The sequence below is a fragment of the Penaeus vannamei genome, chromosome 29 (genome assembly GCF_042767895.1).
Source record: "Penaeus vannamei isolate JL-2024 chromosome 29, ASM4276789v1, whole genome shotgun sequence".
Lineage (NCBI taxonomy): Eukaryota > Metazoa > Arthropoda > Malacostraca > Decapoda > Penaeidae > Penaeus > Penaeus vannamei.
The window spans coordinates 25,397,900-25,415,399 of record NC_091577.1 but is presented as its reverse complement, the minus strand read 5'-3'; the positions used below and the strand labels follow the sequence as shown (position 1 = coordinate 25,415,399).

General features: G+C 50.1%; 1 protein-coding gene across 5 annotated transcripts in view; it reads right to left on the bottom strand.

Moving 5' to 3' along the window:
* Positions 1-4,078, bottom strand: part of LOC113817420 (uncharacterized) — a 51,935-nt gene extending 47,857 nt beyond the window's left edge. For all 5 annotated transcript variants that reach the window (XM_070142551.1, XM_070142550.1, XM_070142552.1 and 2 more), the window contains exon 1: positions 3,925-4,078. The gene's annotated coding sequence lies outside the window, so the exon portion shown is untranslated. The remainder of the gene's footprint in view (positions 1-3,924) is intronic.
* Between the last annotated feature and the right edge of the window lie 13,422 nt (positions 4,079-17,500).

Here is a 17,500-nt window from a genome sequence, read left to right as displayed (position 1 = left end):
AGATGTATATTAATCTATCTAACCCTTTACCTCTATATATACATATATATACATATACATATACATACATATGTGTGCGTGTGCGTGTGTGTGTGTGTGTGTGTGTGTGTGTGTGTGTGTACGTGTGTGTGTGTGTGTGTGTACGTGTGTGTGTGTGTGTGTGTGTGTGTGTGTGTGTGTGTGTGTGTGTGTGTGTGTGTGTGTGTGTGTGTGTGTGTGTGTGTGTGCGTGTGTGTGTGTGTGTGTGTGTGTGTGCATATATATGTATATACGTATATATGTATATACATATACATATATATATATATATATATATATATATATATATATGTATATATATATATATATATATATATACACATACATATATGTTTAAATATATATACATACGTATATATATATATATATATATATATATATATATATATATATATATATATATATATATATAGTATGTATAGAAATACATACATAAAGATTCCATACATACATATAAGGAATATGCATTCGCTAGTAAATAAATAAACAAATAAATACATCTATTGTTTATCCTCTCCATTCTCCCTCCTACCTTACTCTACTTTTCTCTTTCCGCGCCACGTAATTATCGATTCCGTCTTTCGCCACTTTCACTAAATCTTCCCTCTCCCTCCTCCTCCTCCTTCTCCTCTACTTTAACTCCTCCTTCGTCTGTCACCGAACACGACTGCCAATCAGTGCTTGTGTGTGACATCACTCAGCCACACCTGCTCACGTGCCTCTTAAAACCTTCAAAACATTTTTTTTCCATCCACGTTTTTTTCCGTTCACCATCGTATCTCCCCCATAACATGTTATTTTTTTCCGAAACAAGAAGTCATGAACGTCTATTAAGATTAATGATGTCCACGGTCCCCTCAGCGGGGAACGCCCTCTTGTCAGCCCAAGCGCACTACTGTGCAGTTTCCTTCTTTTATTTATTTTTTCTCCCTCTTCCCCTCGACAAAAGAAAACAATGAGCCAAATAAACACTCGCGAACAAGAGTACATGGACAACTGAACAGTATCGTACGACATAATAAAGAAAAAGAAAAAGGTAGGAAAAAGTTTCCCGTCCCTCGGTGCCCCGCCCTCTGTCTATATAAATTGCAAAAGGAACTTCGTCGCCGGCTCATCTTTGCAGGATATCGCAGCCCCTGAGGGAAACGAGGTCATCTCTCCTCCATTCGCACAGAGACAAGCCAGGCCGCTACAACTCGTGGCCGGAGCACAGGTAACGCTATCCAATTACGTTGCTATTACATAGTTGCGCCTGGATACAGCCTGTCGTGTTTTCCGGAATTATCTGCACGTGCCCCGAAAATAAAGGTCTCGGGAGCAGTTCAGGCGATTGTTTCTTGGGTATTCGCGTTTCCGGCAATTACCTGATGCCCGGCGGGCAGGCAGGGAGGTGACCTTTGCTGATCTCGGCTGAGATGAGTTATGAAGGTCACAGGATGCTGGTCGTCTCAACCCCAAATTATCTGGCTCTTTCCAATATTCTGTGATAGCCTTTAATGAATCTGTCAGCGCAAGTCAAATCGAGAATCTGAAAGTATCAAGATATTTTTTCTTCTTCAATTCAAAAGAAATCAATCAAAAAGCTTCCTAACATCGCTTAAATAAACAGATTCTGAAACACGACGTAGCCTTGTCATGGCCATAATCCTAAACCAAATACAAAGTTGTCAGTCCGCATTCACATACAGTAAAATGACATTCAAATTTCCTTTCTGAACAGGTAGAAATCAGCGACCGACGAAGCTGCTGGTGAAATCGCCAACAGAATTCAAGGAAAGAGAAGCAAAACAAGCTCGGAGCCCCACCATCCCCCAATACCCATCGCCTCCGTCATAATTGCTCGCTCACCTCATCGCCCCCTTCCTCCCTTGCACACGGTCCCTGGTCATTATCCTAGAGTGCGTGGTTCACCCCCAACCTCACTCTCGCCCCTCCCTCCCTCGGTAGGACTCGTGCCCGTACCCTCGAGGGCGTGCGTGTATCGTCGTGCCCAGAGGCGTGTGTGACCCTTGCTCCCGCCCTACACAGCTACCTCTCTGTGCTGCTCTAAGTATCCATGAGTTACGGCTCCCCGGCACACAGGCGCCCCGTGTGTCTCCGTCCACACCTGACTAGCGTGAACTCATAACGGACAGAAGGAGAAAAAAGGACTCTCCTTGTCGCGAGGACCGGGGCTCTGACTCCTGCCGCTGCGGGTCCTGTTCCAGGTAAATTCACGGGCCGGATGTTACGACGGCCGCGCAAGGCATGATCTCATTACGCCAGTGTCTCCAAATAGCCCGGTCAAAGGTCGTAGGATTCTGGTGACACATACAAGCGCCACTGAAAATAAGTATGAGGAGAAAGCAGGGAGAGAGGGGGCGGGAGTAGGAGGGAGGGAGGGAGAGTGAATACGAGGGATGGAGGGAGAAAGAGAAATGGAGAGGGAGGGAGGGAAAATGGAAAGTGAGAAAGGGAGAGGGAGGGAGGAAAAAAGTAAGGGAGAAAGAGAGAAGGAGAGGGAGGAAGGGAGAAAGAGAGAAGGGGAGGGAGGGAGAGAGAGAAAAGAGAGAAGAGGAGGGAGGGAGAGAGAAAAAAGAGAGAGAGAGAGAGATAAATATGTATATATATAAATATATATTATATATATATATATATATATATATATATATATATATATATATATATATATATATATATATATATATTAGAGAGAAGAGAGAGAGAGAGAGAGAGAGAGAGAGAGAGAGAAAAGAGAGAGAGAAGGGGGGGAAGGTGAAAGAAAGAGAGAGAAGGGGGAGAAAGAAAGAGAAGGGGAATGATAATTAGACAGATATATATATATATATATATATATATATATATATATATATATATATATATATATATATATATAGAGAGAGAGAGAGAGAGAGAGAGAGAGAGAGAGAGAGAGAGAGAGAGAGAGAAAACAAGTGAGAGAATGGACAACGCCAGAGAGAGGGAGAGAATGGACAACGCCAGAGAGAGGGAGAGAAAGAGAAAAGCCGTCGAGATAGCCTGTTCCAGATAAAGACGTGCTTCGGCGTGCTTTCAGTCCCCCGATGTCCCAGGTAGATAGACCATGGGAGCGCACTCTCCCCCCCCCCCCTCGCCCCCTTCGTTGTGCCAGGTTACTTGTCCTAACCTCCACATTAATTATAAAACCACCTCATCATCTCTCGAGGCTCGATTTCCCGCTATTCAATAGGCGAGGTGATGTAAAACAGGGAAAGATATTGCTGGACTTGTAACGGATACGAGGTGTTCAGTGTCGCAAGTTGCCAACCTGATACAACGGCGCACCTCAAACCCCGTGAACCAGAGCTAATATTCATGTACACTAATTTCACAAATTACGTAAAAACGGGTCTTAAAAACAACAACCGATCGTATGAGAATTTTTGCAAGGTCATATCTGCACCAGGGCATCTGCACTTACACCTACAAGTTTTCAACAAGACATTTGCAATACTCATGCAGCTGCCAACAACAACTTCGTAAGGCCAACTTGTCCGCTTAATTGCAGAAACTGACACCCGACCTTAAGAACAATCTCGGTAATAACACATCAGTTACAATTTACCTCACTGACACCTGGATAGCGTAATAAATATGCAGGGGTAAATATCAGAGCGTAATCAACACCGCACGGATGATTGGTCTATCAATTATTCACATCAGCGGTAATATCATCGTGTGTCATCTCGTCCTTAGTTCACTTTACTGGTGTTAGCTTTATTATCAGACACTCCGTTACTTTCCTTTTACAATTTTCAAAATACACATTATGATTTTCTAGGGAAAAAAATCTCCACACTTTGCACAACACATAAAAGCACACATTTCGTATCAGAAACGAAAAAAATAACTGAAACGATCCCGTACACAAGAGGCCTACAGATGCGTCGCTTGGCCAGCACGGGGCGCGGGCGTGAGTGCGCGCGGGACGAACGTTCACATGTGCTCTCCACACCGCGTCCACCACAACACTGCCTGGTGAGCCGCGGCCAGGCGGAGGTGGCGGTCGGGCGCTGTCGTCATGGCCTCTCTCTCGCTCTCAGCCTCCGTCACTCGGAAGACCGACCACGGGCGGCGGCCGGGCGCCCGGGCACTCATCAATGCCACAACCGTCGCCCATACATTAGCTGCCTCACGATCTGATGTGATCAATCACTGTTAACTACCGCTGACTTATCGGCGTCTCCCTGGCGTTCAGGCGAGGAGCGCAGCCTGGCGCGCGTCGAAAAGCGGCTCCCGGGAAGCCTTGGGGACGGCGGCGCAAAATGAAGATACGAAACATATTCGGGAAAGTCTTCGTAATCCTACACACAATAGACTTAAGGGATGATGTACAATGTCCGGTTTGCGGAGGCCTTTCGGAGTCATTCGGCGTGAAATGTCGTGCGCTGACATGCCTTGCCCCCAAACCTGCCTTCCTGCCACCCGCAATTAGATGCAAAGAAGCCTTTTCTATCTCTGAAAAAGTATACTGACATACGCTGAAGTCATCCCATTATTCAGACGAAGGGTGGGGATAAGAATAAGGAGAGAGAGGTGAAGGAACGGAGAATAGATAGATAGATAGATAGGTAGGTAGGGAGATAGACAGATAGGTAAATAGATAGGTAGGGAGATAGATAGCTAAATAGATAGATTCATAAAGAGAGGGAGAGAGGGAGATGGTGAGAGAGGCATGAAATAATATGACAGGAAACAATAAAGAAACAACATCAAAAATAAAGAGAAAGTAAACCGCAAACTAGCCCAAGTGAGCCCAAGGAGAGGAGAAGGATCGAAAGAAGGAGATGAAACGAGATGAGAGGGCGGTGTCCGGATGCTGGAGGGGGTTGGGGGCAGAGGGGCGGAGGACGGCGCCGAGGTGGGTGTTGGCCCACTAGGTGATGGTTGGGCTCACCACGGCGGCCCCACCGCACCTGCGAGGACCCATACCCGCTCCGTCTTCGCTCTCCCAGAGTCCATTCCTCCACAGTTTATCCTTTTTTGCCCACCTTACTTTATGCACATCTCCCCCACTCCTTTTCTCTCGCTCCAGTTTGCGTTCTGTGCACACCCCATCCTCCATCCCTGTCGTCCTCCGACCAAGACAGGCCTGTCACACACACACACCTCTAATCTGAGGTTCCGATTACAAAAAAGGGTGTCATGTTCACCTAATTGTCTTTATGTCACATCTGATGTGGCTCCGCCTTCCTTTCAGCCGCGATAATTAACCGGGCGCACCTTCTCCGCGATCGGCGAGATCACTCCGCTCTTTATGAAATCTCCGTGGCCTGCGGCCTCCACGGATACGTCGGTGGTTGTGTATTCAGTCTCAAAAAGAAACGCAAAATGAATAGAGAAATGTGAAAAAATGAAAAACAAATTAATGAAGATCGGCACAAAATAGAAGAGCGAAACGAGAAAGGGAACCATATACGAGGCCACGAGGGTACCGCATGAATACCGCCTTGGAGCACAGCGCAAGCACCATTAAAATCATTTACTGCGGGTGATCGCCACCGCCTGATGCTCCGACGCCGTTCTGGTCGCCGCCCTCCCGCCCTAATTATCTCTGCTCCCCGCCTACCCTTGTCCTAGGCAACCGCGCCCACGCCCACCCACGGCTCTCCCTGCACACCCACTTTTATTGCAGGCCCACCTCGTAACGAGCGCAAGTGACCAACACGCACTCAAGACGTTTTTTCTCTTTGATAGAGGCGTCTCCAACCAAGAGAAGATAATTAACCTTGTGATGAATTAGCATCCTAGGACCGGCCGCTCATTATCCTAATGCTGTCATGACCCACTTCACAGACGCTTGTCTGTGTCCGGATGAAGACGCGCTAGTAAGGTGTGCCACGTGCATCGCGAATTCATAATCATGGTTGCATAACCTGCGTGGCAGTGTTTGCAAACATCGGTTATCTAGATCGAGAATGGCGACAGACGAGTCAGGTACAAATGGCGAGCGCGGAGATAGCCTCAGCATCAGGGGAAATATCAACAAGCGTAAGGTAAGTTTGTCGTATTGCGCTCCGGGTGTCCACTTGTTGCGACAGCTGATGAAATCTTCGCGGTATCTTGATCAGGGTGCCGGCATCCGGCGCCAACAAGTCGGCATTAATGTTGCGACGCCACTAAAAGCTACCAAAATGTTGGCTTCATGCCTTAAGCTGCCTGGATCACTTGTCGTCCGGCAGATAGCATCCGCCAGACACAGATGTCGCACGATAAAATGCCGATCTCCGGCGCGCCCTCTACCTGTCTTCCGGAAGATCTGGAGGCCATGAATCACCCGCAGAGGACCCCGTCTCCGGCCACGTTATTCAACGCCATTACACACACGCCATTCACCCCCTCCCTCCCTCCTCCCCCATACGTTGCCCCTCACGCGGCGCGACACTAAATCAGCGCGCTAACCTGGCCGGCTCCGATGACCATCAGAAATCGCCTTCGCCTTATACGCTCGCCCGGCACCGCAGACCTGTTGCTGCTCTTGTCCCCGGATCCCGGCCGCTCCTTCGCGCCCTCGGACGCCCTCTCCAGCCGGACGGGGGATTCCAGGGTTTAAAATATTCAATACATCGTCTGATCAATTCACTTATTAATCAACGGACCCGAAGTAAATCAGAGGAAAGTCTGAAGGATTTCGGGTTCGGACGCCCACGTTGCTCGACAAATGTTACTTTTTATTTTTGCCTCTTGTTGCATTATCGTGTAACAGAAAAAGCAAGATACGAAATCAACCATGTGAAACCGAGACGAGACATCCCTTGCCAAGCGCTGTATTACCAACACCTCGAAGGCACAAATAAAAACGTGTTCCCGACGGTAAGGTCCTCCAGGGTCTCGCCGCTGCCGTGCTGGGGAGGGGAGGAGGGAGGCTGAAGAGAGAGAGAGAGGGGGGAGGCGAGGGCGACCTTGTAAACGCACGATAAGACGCGAGTGTCAACACCACCCCCTGGGAGACGTGTTCCTTCCTGCTTATTTGGATCGCTTACGCCCTCGCGATGATCCATAAATCTCGGCGCGAACCGAGGCTCAAGGTGGCCCGGTTCCTGTGCGCGCGCGGGAAAACTGGCGGGGAAGCAGGATTAAAGAGTACCTCCGCCGGCATGTCAGGAGGATAGTTGGCTGGATAATACCGAATCATTCCTGACTAAAGAAACCTCAGTTCTGAATGGTTTATACCAGATAACAGACTTATAAAGACTTATGAAAGACATGCAAAGGTTAGAATTTGCATAAGCGAGATTGTGAAGGAACACACGCATTAATATACTGTACACGATAATAATAATAATAATAACAATAATAATAATAATAATAATAATAAAAATAAAATTACCTACTTTTTACTCGATCGTCAGAGATTTATATGAATTCTGTGCCTCCCCTTCCTCTCATGGACATACTCATTTTGTGAAACTGCGTGGTAGCCATGTAAAAACTAGCAAGCTCTACTAGCCCTCCCTTGCCCTTTCTCCGTCTGTTCGCGTCCCTTCCGTTACCCCCCCCCCCCTCCTTCTCTTCCCCTTGCTTGAAGTGGATGAAGCGAGAACGGAAGTGTAGTAGCTACTAGGAGTCACGCCTTCGATAACGGGCACCTGAACAAACCAGGGCGCTGCACCACGCCCCCGACATGTACAGGAGCTCCCCTTCATGTGTTAATGTAGGCCAGTCGGGGATAGGGTGGAGGAGGGGGAGGTCAGTGGAGGGGATGGGGAGGGCAGTGGAGGGGGCGGGGAGGGCAGGGTGAAAGGCAGAGAGGCGCTTCATTCTGGAAGGGGCAAGAACGGGCGTCTGTGAGGGCGATATGCGGCGACGAGCGATTCAGTGGGCGGAGATAAGAGCAGAGGAATGCTAACAAATGGATGGGGGCGGATAGGGGTCGCGGTGGCTGCAGGATAAGGAAGGGATTAGTGAGGAGAGCGCTAATTACGACTTAATACCAGGAAAAAGATGACAAATTAGAAGGAAAAAAGTCAAGGAAATGTTGCCGACGACAGACACGGCTTGGACGAGAGCAAATGGGCGAGGGATTGGCGGCAGTCACTCCTCCAGGGTGACTCACCACGGCGGGGACGCGCGACACTGTTACCGAGCATGGAATAATAACCAGTGAGTCACGTGATGACGGCAGTGTCAACCACCCCTCCCCCCTCTTCCCCCCTCAACCCAACCACCGCACAAAAGACCTCGACAAGAAAGTGACGTTCACTCCGACGTCATCATAACTGTATCCGTCGTTATGGTGGCGGCGTCATGAGCCGAGCCACAAGTGATCATAAATTCAGACTAGGAAGAAATACTTGAGCTAAAGGCGGAGATGAAAAATGCCTGCAACAGCGCCGGCAATAATTGGGTATTCACAGCACCGGCCGAGCTAGGATGGCGCGGAAAAAAGAAGCGGAGGAAGGGGCTATCAGAGGGCCGCGAGGGGCGGGGAGGGCAGGGGGCGACTGGATCACAGAATGTTATCAATGCGCCTCCCGAAGGGGTGCCGGCCAAACAGTCGCTTCTGAATGCTGATCAGTTGACCCCCTGTCATGGGCGGCTTCCTGCTCTCTCCCCGGCACTCTATCTTCCTCACTAACGTCACGAGGGAGAAAAATTGCGGGAGCGATCTCTTAACGGTTTAGGGTGTTTGCAAGATAGTTAAGAATAGCTAGGAAATTAGGACGACGCCCTCCGGGGCATCAGTCCGATAACACGAGTGACACGATGCCTACAACTCTTTTGTACCAAAGTCGATATTCATCAATAAATGGTAGATCATTTACCCATCCTTAACAGACGCTGACATGAGAAGCGAACACAGGAAACGTAACTCAGCGTCCAAGGCTCCTGGCGCTGGCGGTAGGAACAGCGCTGAAAGAATGACTTCATCTCGCTGCACCTCCTCATCCCTCCTCCTTTTCATCTGCCAACGCCTCGGCAGGGGATCAGCAACAGAGAGAAAAATTACTGGCCAGGTGATGAAAGGGAAGCGGAGGGACAGAGGCAGGTCGTTGGAGGAGGACGGGGACGAGAAAGGGATAGCAGGAAGAGTGACCACATGGCCCAAATCCTCGAGGGAAAGTCTGCATAATGGAAGTGTTGCAAAGGTGCCACTTGACAAGGACCAGGAGCTGGGAGCGAGCAGTTGGGCGAGCTCAGAAGCCGGTCTCCTCACACTCTGTCGCTCAAGATATTGCAAGTTGCTCGTCCCTGCCGCTGACAGTGCTACTGGCCCGCTGTTGATCTTGGCACTGCCGCGGCGAGGCTACGACGGGATGATGTGGGATGAGCCTCTTTGGTGAGCAGTGGCGTTGTTTGTGCTCGAGGTCGTGTTGTTTTAGTAGGTGCCGGCGTTGTGGCGGTGGCGGGGCGACTAATGACCCTCGACTGCCGGCGAACACTTGTTTCGATGCTCAGGTAGAGGAAGAGCCTCACGCGGAGACAGCGGCGGCGAGGCACAAAGGGGCGGCGGCAAGGACTGGCTCGTATATATGGTTATTTCCTCCTCCAGGGGCTTACCTGGAGGCGCCGAGATTTGTGCCAAGAATGCTAACGCAATAAACATGGATAAGAGAAGAGATGTAAGTAAATACACTGATACACTGACGTACGGCTTCGTGGATATTCCTCTTTGAGCGTGGATTCGAAGGCGACGAAGAAGATCCAACAATTTAAAAAATGTTTGAAGCTTTGGGACAAACAAGGAAAAACTTAGGAGTGAAATAAAGATAAAACGCAATGTAACTAAGTAACTAGAAAATAAAATGGAAGAGAGAAAAAAAAACACAAAGCAAAGATGAAAAAGAGCCTTATAAACAGACAAAAGCACACGATTTAAAACCACTGCACCGCCCGAAAGCATCAACCAAAAACACAAATTGCTCCGTGGGCGGTCCGGGTAGCACTTTCCTGGAGCTCTGATAAGCGGGGCCGAGAAGATGCAGTGCCGTTAAAGCGTGCCACACCCGCGTCTCCGAATGACTAACGCGGCTTCACGAACACATAACTTTTACAAATGATCCCCACACATGGCTCGCGGACGATTACTCTGTTCTCCGGAACCTCTGCATCTGCGAGGGCGAGGAAGAAGCGCCTTGCCTCTTGCGATCGACTGAATGCTCTCCCGTCTGGCTGAAATCTTCCCCCTCCCCACCCCTCAGTTTAGCTCCTTCTCCCCTCCCCCCTTGTTCAAATCTTCCTCCCTCCTCCAAACTTCAACCCCTCCCCCCCACCCTTTCGCTCCCCCATCCTTGGCCCTCGTACTTGTAAAGGCGGCGGCGAGATAAGCCCGGTACTGGTAAGTAACTCGGGTGAGTCGGTTACAGGAAACCCGCAAGTCACCTGGCAGGTACGATGCTGAAGACGAAGCAGCAGAAGACTTAGAAGAAAGCGCAGAAACAAAGGAGAAGGCCAAGGGCGCGGAAAAATAAAGAAAGACGAGAAGATGGGCGAGGATGATAAAATTTTGAGATGAACGAGGAGAAGCAAACACAAAGGACACGGTCGAGGAAACTGGAAAAGCAAAACCAATCAAAACGTTATCCCCGCACGGCTGACTGGTTCTGCATTGATGCGCCTGTTGGTCGCCTCACTTTTTCCCTCTTATCGTTCTCATGACAGCCGTGGCGATCCCCCTCGCGTGGGAAGAGGTTATACCCCTCATTCAAAGGCAGAGATTACGACCAATTACCCTCCAGCCCCTCCCTACCCCTTCCCCTTGCCCCCTCCCCCCTCTCATGTGCTCACACTCCCCTCTTCCCCGAGCACGTCCCTCTCCCCTCCCTCTGGCCATGATCATGGAAGAGGCGATTTGATTCCATTATAGATTATAGGCCGGCGGAGTCAGATGGAAAAAGGTCATAATAATAAATCACCGGAGCCATTTAAATTACTATCGCGACCCTTAATAAGCAGGATCGCGATGGGAATCCGTGGGGTTGCCAGGGGACGGGAGAAGGGTGGCTGGGGCGTATAACGGCTCGGGGGCAGGGTGGCTGGGCGGCAGAGTAGCAGGGTACGTGCATGAGGGTTGAAGATAAGCGAAGGGGAGAGACGGGGAAAGGGTAAGGGGGAGCAGAAGAGGGCGCCGGTGCATGTGGGTTCGCGATAGGGTGTAGCGAAGGGGAGCGACGGCGAGAGGGAGGGCTGCCAAGGGAAGGGCGGCGGGGGAAAGGGTGGAGGGTACGCGCGCGGGGTGTAGCGAAGGGAGACACGAAGAAAGGGGCGATACAATGAGGGCGTCGCGAAAGGACAGATGGGCAATGAGCGGCGCGGAGGGGGAGGGGCGAGGCACAATGGGAGGGGTGTGTGGGGGCGCATGCAAACGAAGAAAGAGGGAGGGGCGAGATGGGCAAATGGATGGGGTATGCATGAGCTGAAAGGGGGAGGGGCGGCAGATGTCGGGCAAGGCGGAAGGAAAGGGGAAGAGGAAGAGGGTGTGAGGGAAATGTAATTGAAAGTAATTTACGACTACAAAAGAGATAAAAACAAATTGTTGTGAGCGCATTTTTTCCTCCATCAACACCAGAGACTAACATCACCGCCACTCCGGCTGCAACAAAATAACAACAACCGGGTCTTTCTCCTTTATGAATATGATTAACAAAGAAAAAGAAAGAGGAAGAAAAAACGCCATCACTCCGAACTGCGGGCGGGCGTGGGTGGGCTAATCCCCAACCTTAAAAACCTCACCCCACGACCCTCATGAATTCAATTAGGTCGCCAGCCCTGACAAATCAAGATCAGGCCTTAAGCCCATGCATACCGAGGCCCCGCGGGCGGCCGATGCCCCCGGTGCCGCGGCGCAGATTGCTTCAACACAGGTTGCGCCGCCGGAAAGTATGTGACTGATGGAGCAGTGAGGCGGCAGCTGGAGGGCCGCCCCTCGCCGCCCGCTTGAATGGCAAAAACTATTTATAGAGGCAATATCACAAGGCTACAAGGCGCCTTCACATCCGTCAAAAGCTTTACGATTGGGTCATGAAAGAGCCTATTAATGACTTGAAAATAAACAATAACAAATCTCCGGAATGGCAACAGCGGAGGAACGCAAGAGAAATCATCCTCTCTTTCAAAAAAACTAATGGCGGATCAGGCTGTGTAGATATTCTGTATCCATGCCGGACCCTCGGTTCACAGTATCCTTTACCCTTCCACAAACACCAACACATACATGCAAGCACGCATGAACAAACACACACACACACACACACACACACACACACACACATAAAACTGCGTACACACATACACGCGTGCTGATTCACAAATACACAAAAACACACTTATGAATTGCATATCGACAACGCAACACACACACAAAAAAAAAAATCCTTGTGGACTTCATATGGTTCCGATCTGTTCCTGAGATCCTACTAGAGAGAGACTGACAATATGGAGAGGGGCGGCTGGTGTCGAGTTGCAAAGGACTCAATCGATAGAGCTGCGATTCGTCCCGAGGTAGATGCAATCTCGCTTAGGAAGGGAAGTCGGGTTACAAAGATATACAGAAGAGTGATACGCAGAACACAGGCTACGCAGAGAGGAGGAGTAAGGGGGTCCGGAACACTCCAGCTGCGGAAAGAAGTGGGAGGCAGCCAAGGAAGTCAACTAAGAAAGAACGCCAGGCATATTAGAAGAAAATGGGCGTGGGAGGTAAATGAATGGAGTGGCAGAACAGGCGCTAATTCCCACCCGCGGACGAAAGCGAAGCAGCGACACGTGCACGAGGCGAGGGTCCCGCGGCGAAGGAGGCTCGAAACACTCCCAGAAACGCTGACGATGGTGGCGGCGATGAGGAGCCCGTGACGAAAGAATGGGAAGCGGATAAAGGAGTAAAAAGATGAGGAGGGAATAAAAGTTTATAAATAAGAGAAAAAAATGGGCGAAAGGTACGTGAGGGCGAAAGGCGTGTAGGGTCGAGGTTGGCCGTCAGACCTTGCCTTTCATGCGTTGTAAAGAGGTGAACTGCCTCGAAAACACGCTTTTTACCGATGTTATCGTCGGCGGTTTTCGGCCGACTCTAATTGTCGATCGTTCAGCACACCACCGGCATGATACACGGGGCCTCGCCGCAATAAAGTACGTTGTGGCGAAGCCTTGTATTTAGCCAGGTCCCTCTCTCCGCAAAGTTACGAACAGGCAGGTATAACAAGACCTTCGTCCCTCTAGGCAATATGGAGTGTAATTGGTGGCATATTAAATGCCTCATTAAACATGGCTGACCGACGCACCCGGCGCCAGCTGCTGCCATAATTGTGGCCTTTCGGTTCCACACGTCTCGTTTAACGTGATGGACTCGCATGCTGAAACGAAGTCACAAATTAGGGCAACGCTATACACACACACACACACACACACACACACACACACACACACACACACACGCACACAGATGCCATTAACAGCGACAGCATTGTTCACATTCGAACCCATGAGTCAGAGAGAACGTTATGCTTGTACACAAACACGACCCTGGCCTGAAGACGTGGCCTAAAAATTAGCTTTTCCATGACAAAAATGCCAACCGAAAATGTAGAAAAAGGATCTAAGTCAAGGCAATGCATAAACGTAAAAGACGTATCTAAAAGTGCTAAAAGGCAGAGAAAGATAAAAGACAAGAGGCTCCCCAACAAAGACGGACGTAAAACATAACGACGGAAGCCATAAAACTTGCATAAAGTGAAGATACTGTGACGTCACTGCAGTTCGGGGAGCTGTTTCACGTCCATAAGTCTTTCAGGATCGCAAGAACACGCGGGCCCTCACCGCCCACGTGACCAGATCCTACACAATACTCCAGACAAACCATGACCGGCCCCTCCCTCCTCCCCCTCCCCTGGGGTGAATGAGAACCCCCCTCACCCCCTCCCCTTCGTCCCCCGCTCGGGCCGGTCCAACAGCCACGCTCCATTCATAAATATCAGGCCACTTTCTCCTCTGCAGCGACTCCACTTCCATTCTTACCCGCAGTGCCCGTGGCCTGCCCTCACGTTCGCCTTCAGTCGAACACACCATGAATTATTCAAGAAGAGGCTCTGATTTCAATTTCTATCTTTCAGTCTCAGCTTACTGACTCCTTTCATTGCGAGAATACTATCGTCACGACATGGTAACACGCACTGTCCTCTGTCGTGACATTCCTATATACGCCGTCTCGACTTTTTCCTTGTTTTTCCTTCCTTCTACGAGTATTTTTTCCTGCCGTAAACCTTATCGCGTCCGGCATTTCCCCTGCTAAGTGCACCGTAGCTGTCACCGGAGGCAACGGGCGCGATCAACGACTTCCCGCGAGAGGGATCGGCTGGCCTTCAACTCCCTGCGCTGCGCTTTTTCCCTGAGTGACCATTAACGACACAGCGAGAACGGAGGAACCGATTCCCCCCGTGCTCAAAAGGGGGAAAATAGAATGTTCAAAAGGGGGAAAATAGAAAAAAGGAGAACAAAAAAGGGTCGCAATTTCCCACTTCCCCCTTCCTCCCTCTTCCCGTAATTCTTGCTCTCCACTTCTTTCCTCTCCTATGCTTCCTCTTCCTTAAAAAACATCGCCGAACAAAGACAACCCGCACGGAAAAAGCCCGTCGCCGAGGACTCCCCGAGGCGTCCTGCGGTGCCCCTCGAAACACACAAGGTTAATGTCGGACCCTCTGTTGTCCAGGGCTCCGCTTATCACCGGGGGCGCGCGAGGGGACGGGCGGGGAGACAGATGGGCACTCGGGCAGCGAGTAAAGCGAGGGGTAGGCCTATGCTCCGGCGTTGCGCAAGGTGCCCGAGGGACTCATGGTAATTAAAGGCTGAGGGGCGAACGAGGGGGCGGGGGTGAGGCCAGTCCACTCGGAGCTACACGTTTTCGGCGCCTAATTGGGAGGTGACCGGTGCGGAGGCTGCTGACTAACCTCATCTCGCTGGCGGGAGATACACACCATGTGCGAGTTGCTCCACGGATACGTTTATGCCCGCTGGCGCACCAAAGGCAAAGGGGTTGATATTAGATGTTAGGTGTCATTAAAAGCGATCGAGGAAGCAAAGGAGCTAAAGGAGGAGGAAGGAAAGGATGGCAGTCTGCAGATACGGATGTATGGACATGCAGTGGGCGACACGTGGACGAGCATCACTGCAACCGAACTGAATATCGGAAAATTAAGAGAGATCCATCTGTGAAGGGCGAGGCGTGGACTTGGGTGGCGTCGACGGTAGTACTGTGGCTAAACAGAAGCTTCGCGAAGGTACTACCTAACAATTAGCCGCGAGGGCACAGTACCCAAGGGTTCCACCGCCGCCTCGCCATCTGGCTAGTACCACACGACACGGTACTGTAACGCATGGCCAACAGGATTACAGTAGCGGGTTCGACGCTACACTTTATGTACCACACTTGGCTGAATCTTGGACATTTCATCACAAAAAACTCCACCCAAGAGTAAATAAAAATGTCTCGCAAAACCATAAATATCACAAACATTCTTCAACATACAGTAATTCAGCAAGAACATCCACTTCCCGCCATTTGCCGCAGTCAGAGCCAATCAGCCGCAGTAGTCGACATTCCTCGCTAAACGCCACAATCCAGAGGAGCGGCGGGAATGGAGTGGGCGGAGAGACGAGAGTGGAGGGAGTGGAGGGACGACAGGCAACAGGCGGCGCGCGGGAGGGTTCTGCAGAACACTCGCCGATGTGAATTATGCTTCGCTCGCATGCAACCGTGTTATCACCGGGCAAACTTATAGCCTCCTTCTGTCTTTGCCTGTCTGTCTGCCCGTCCCTTTATCTCCATCTCATACTTACATATTCTGGCTGGCCGTCTTTCTGCCTGTTTATCTGTCTATCTGTCTCTGCCCCCCCCCCTCTCTCTCTCTCCATAAGCAAAACACCTCTCGCTGAGAGTGCATACACATCGAGTACAGAGAAGTAAAACTTGCTACACTTCTCTAAACATACCATTCATTCAGCACTAACGCGCTGGCGCCTGTATGTACGTTTGTGTGTGCGCGTGTACAGAGACGAATTCCACTTTCTCCCAGTACGTGCACACATCCACACGGGCGGCTCACGGTCACAGCCACCCTCGCTTTATTCGTGCTCAAGCCAGGGCCAGATGTTCCGCCTGGCTACACTCTCAACAGCCCGTGCCCCTTATTTTTTGTCTCTCTCTCTTTATATCTGTCTTTCACTCCCTTCTTAAATTCATTCATCTACTCTCTCTCTCTGTCTCTCTCTCTCTCTCTCTCTCTCTCTCTCTCTCTCTCTCTCTCTCTCTCTCTCTCTCTCTCTCTCTCTCTCTCTCTCTCTCTCACTCTCTCTCTCTCCTTTTCATGTGGCAATTCCCAAGCTCGGACCCGTCGTGTCCCCAATTCCACGTTTCGGTGTTTTGAAATAACAAGAGGCCCGAAACGGCGTGGAAGAGCGACGCTGTTTTCTCTGCTTGTCGAGTGTGATGACGAAGTTTTCACCTTATCTTCAACAGCCTCCCTTATACGGTGAACAAAGATTGGTCTCCCAAGTTGTAATTTAATTCATTAAATAAGTTTCTGCTTTCTCATCCCTCTTTTACAAGCATCTCAAGACTACCAGGTACAAGAAGAGTCTTAAAAACCACTGAACCGACGGCAACAGAACACACCACAACACCGGCCCTGGAGAGAAGCACAAAGCTAAATTTGAGTGACGTGCGGAGACAGCGCGGAGGAGTCGTGCCTGGTCCGCACCTCCGACACAAACACGACTACAAGCGCCTCTCCTCAGACCAATGCATCCGCTAAACCAACACACAATGTAGTTCGATCCGATTTGATAATTTTGGGTAAAAAACGTATTTTGGAACTCCTTAAAACGATGTGGCTGTACTTACGTCACTCTAGCACCGAGACATCTCGTCAGGAAGGACATGTCTTACCTGAAAAAAGAAGAAAACAGTGAGTCTTGTCTTTCACGAACAATCATCCACTTAAGCATTCAAAATACATGTCAGTACCAAGCATGTCCCTTGCTAAATATAGCAAGGGACATGCGAAGATCCCTTCTAAACAGAACATACTTTGGGTTGCCGTATAGGCGTGGGTAAGAATACATGATAAGGATAACGTGGGCGTGAGGACAGGGAGGGTGCGAATACACGATAAGGGCGGACGTGGACTTTTGGCGAGAGGCGGCGAGAATACAAGATAAGAATGCGGGCGTGCCGGAGAGCGTAGGCACGAATGCACCGCAGTCACACAGTTTCCGCAAAGGGCGTGAAATCGCTGGAATTACGGTGGAGTATTCGGCAGTGGGCGTGGCGTGGAGGAAGGAGACCGTACGGGCGTGGCGAAGGAGGGAAAGATAAGGAGGTGAGAGGGAGGTGGCTGGGATGATAGGAGATACGGGAAGAGCCGACCAACTCCTTAGGATACGGTCACGACGGCAACCTTGGATGTCGGCCAGAAATAAACGAGCAACTTTTATCTATACTTTAAATGTATATTTA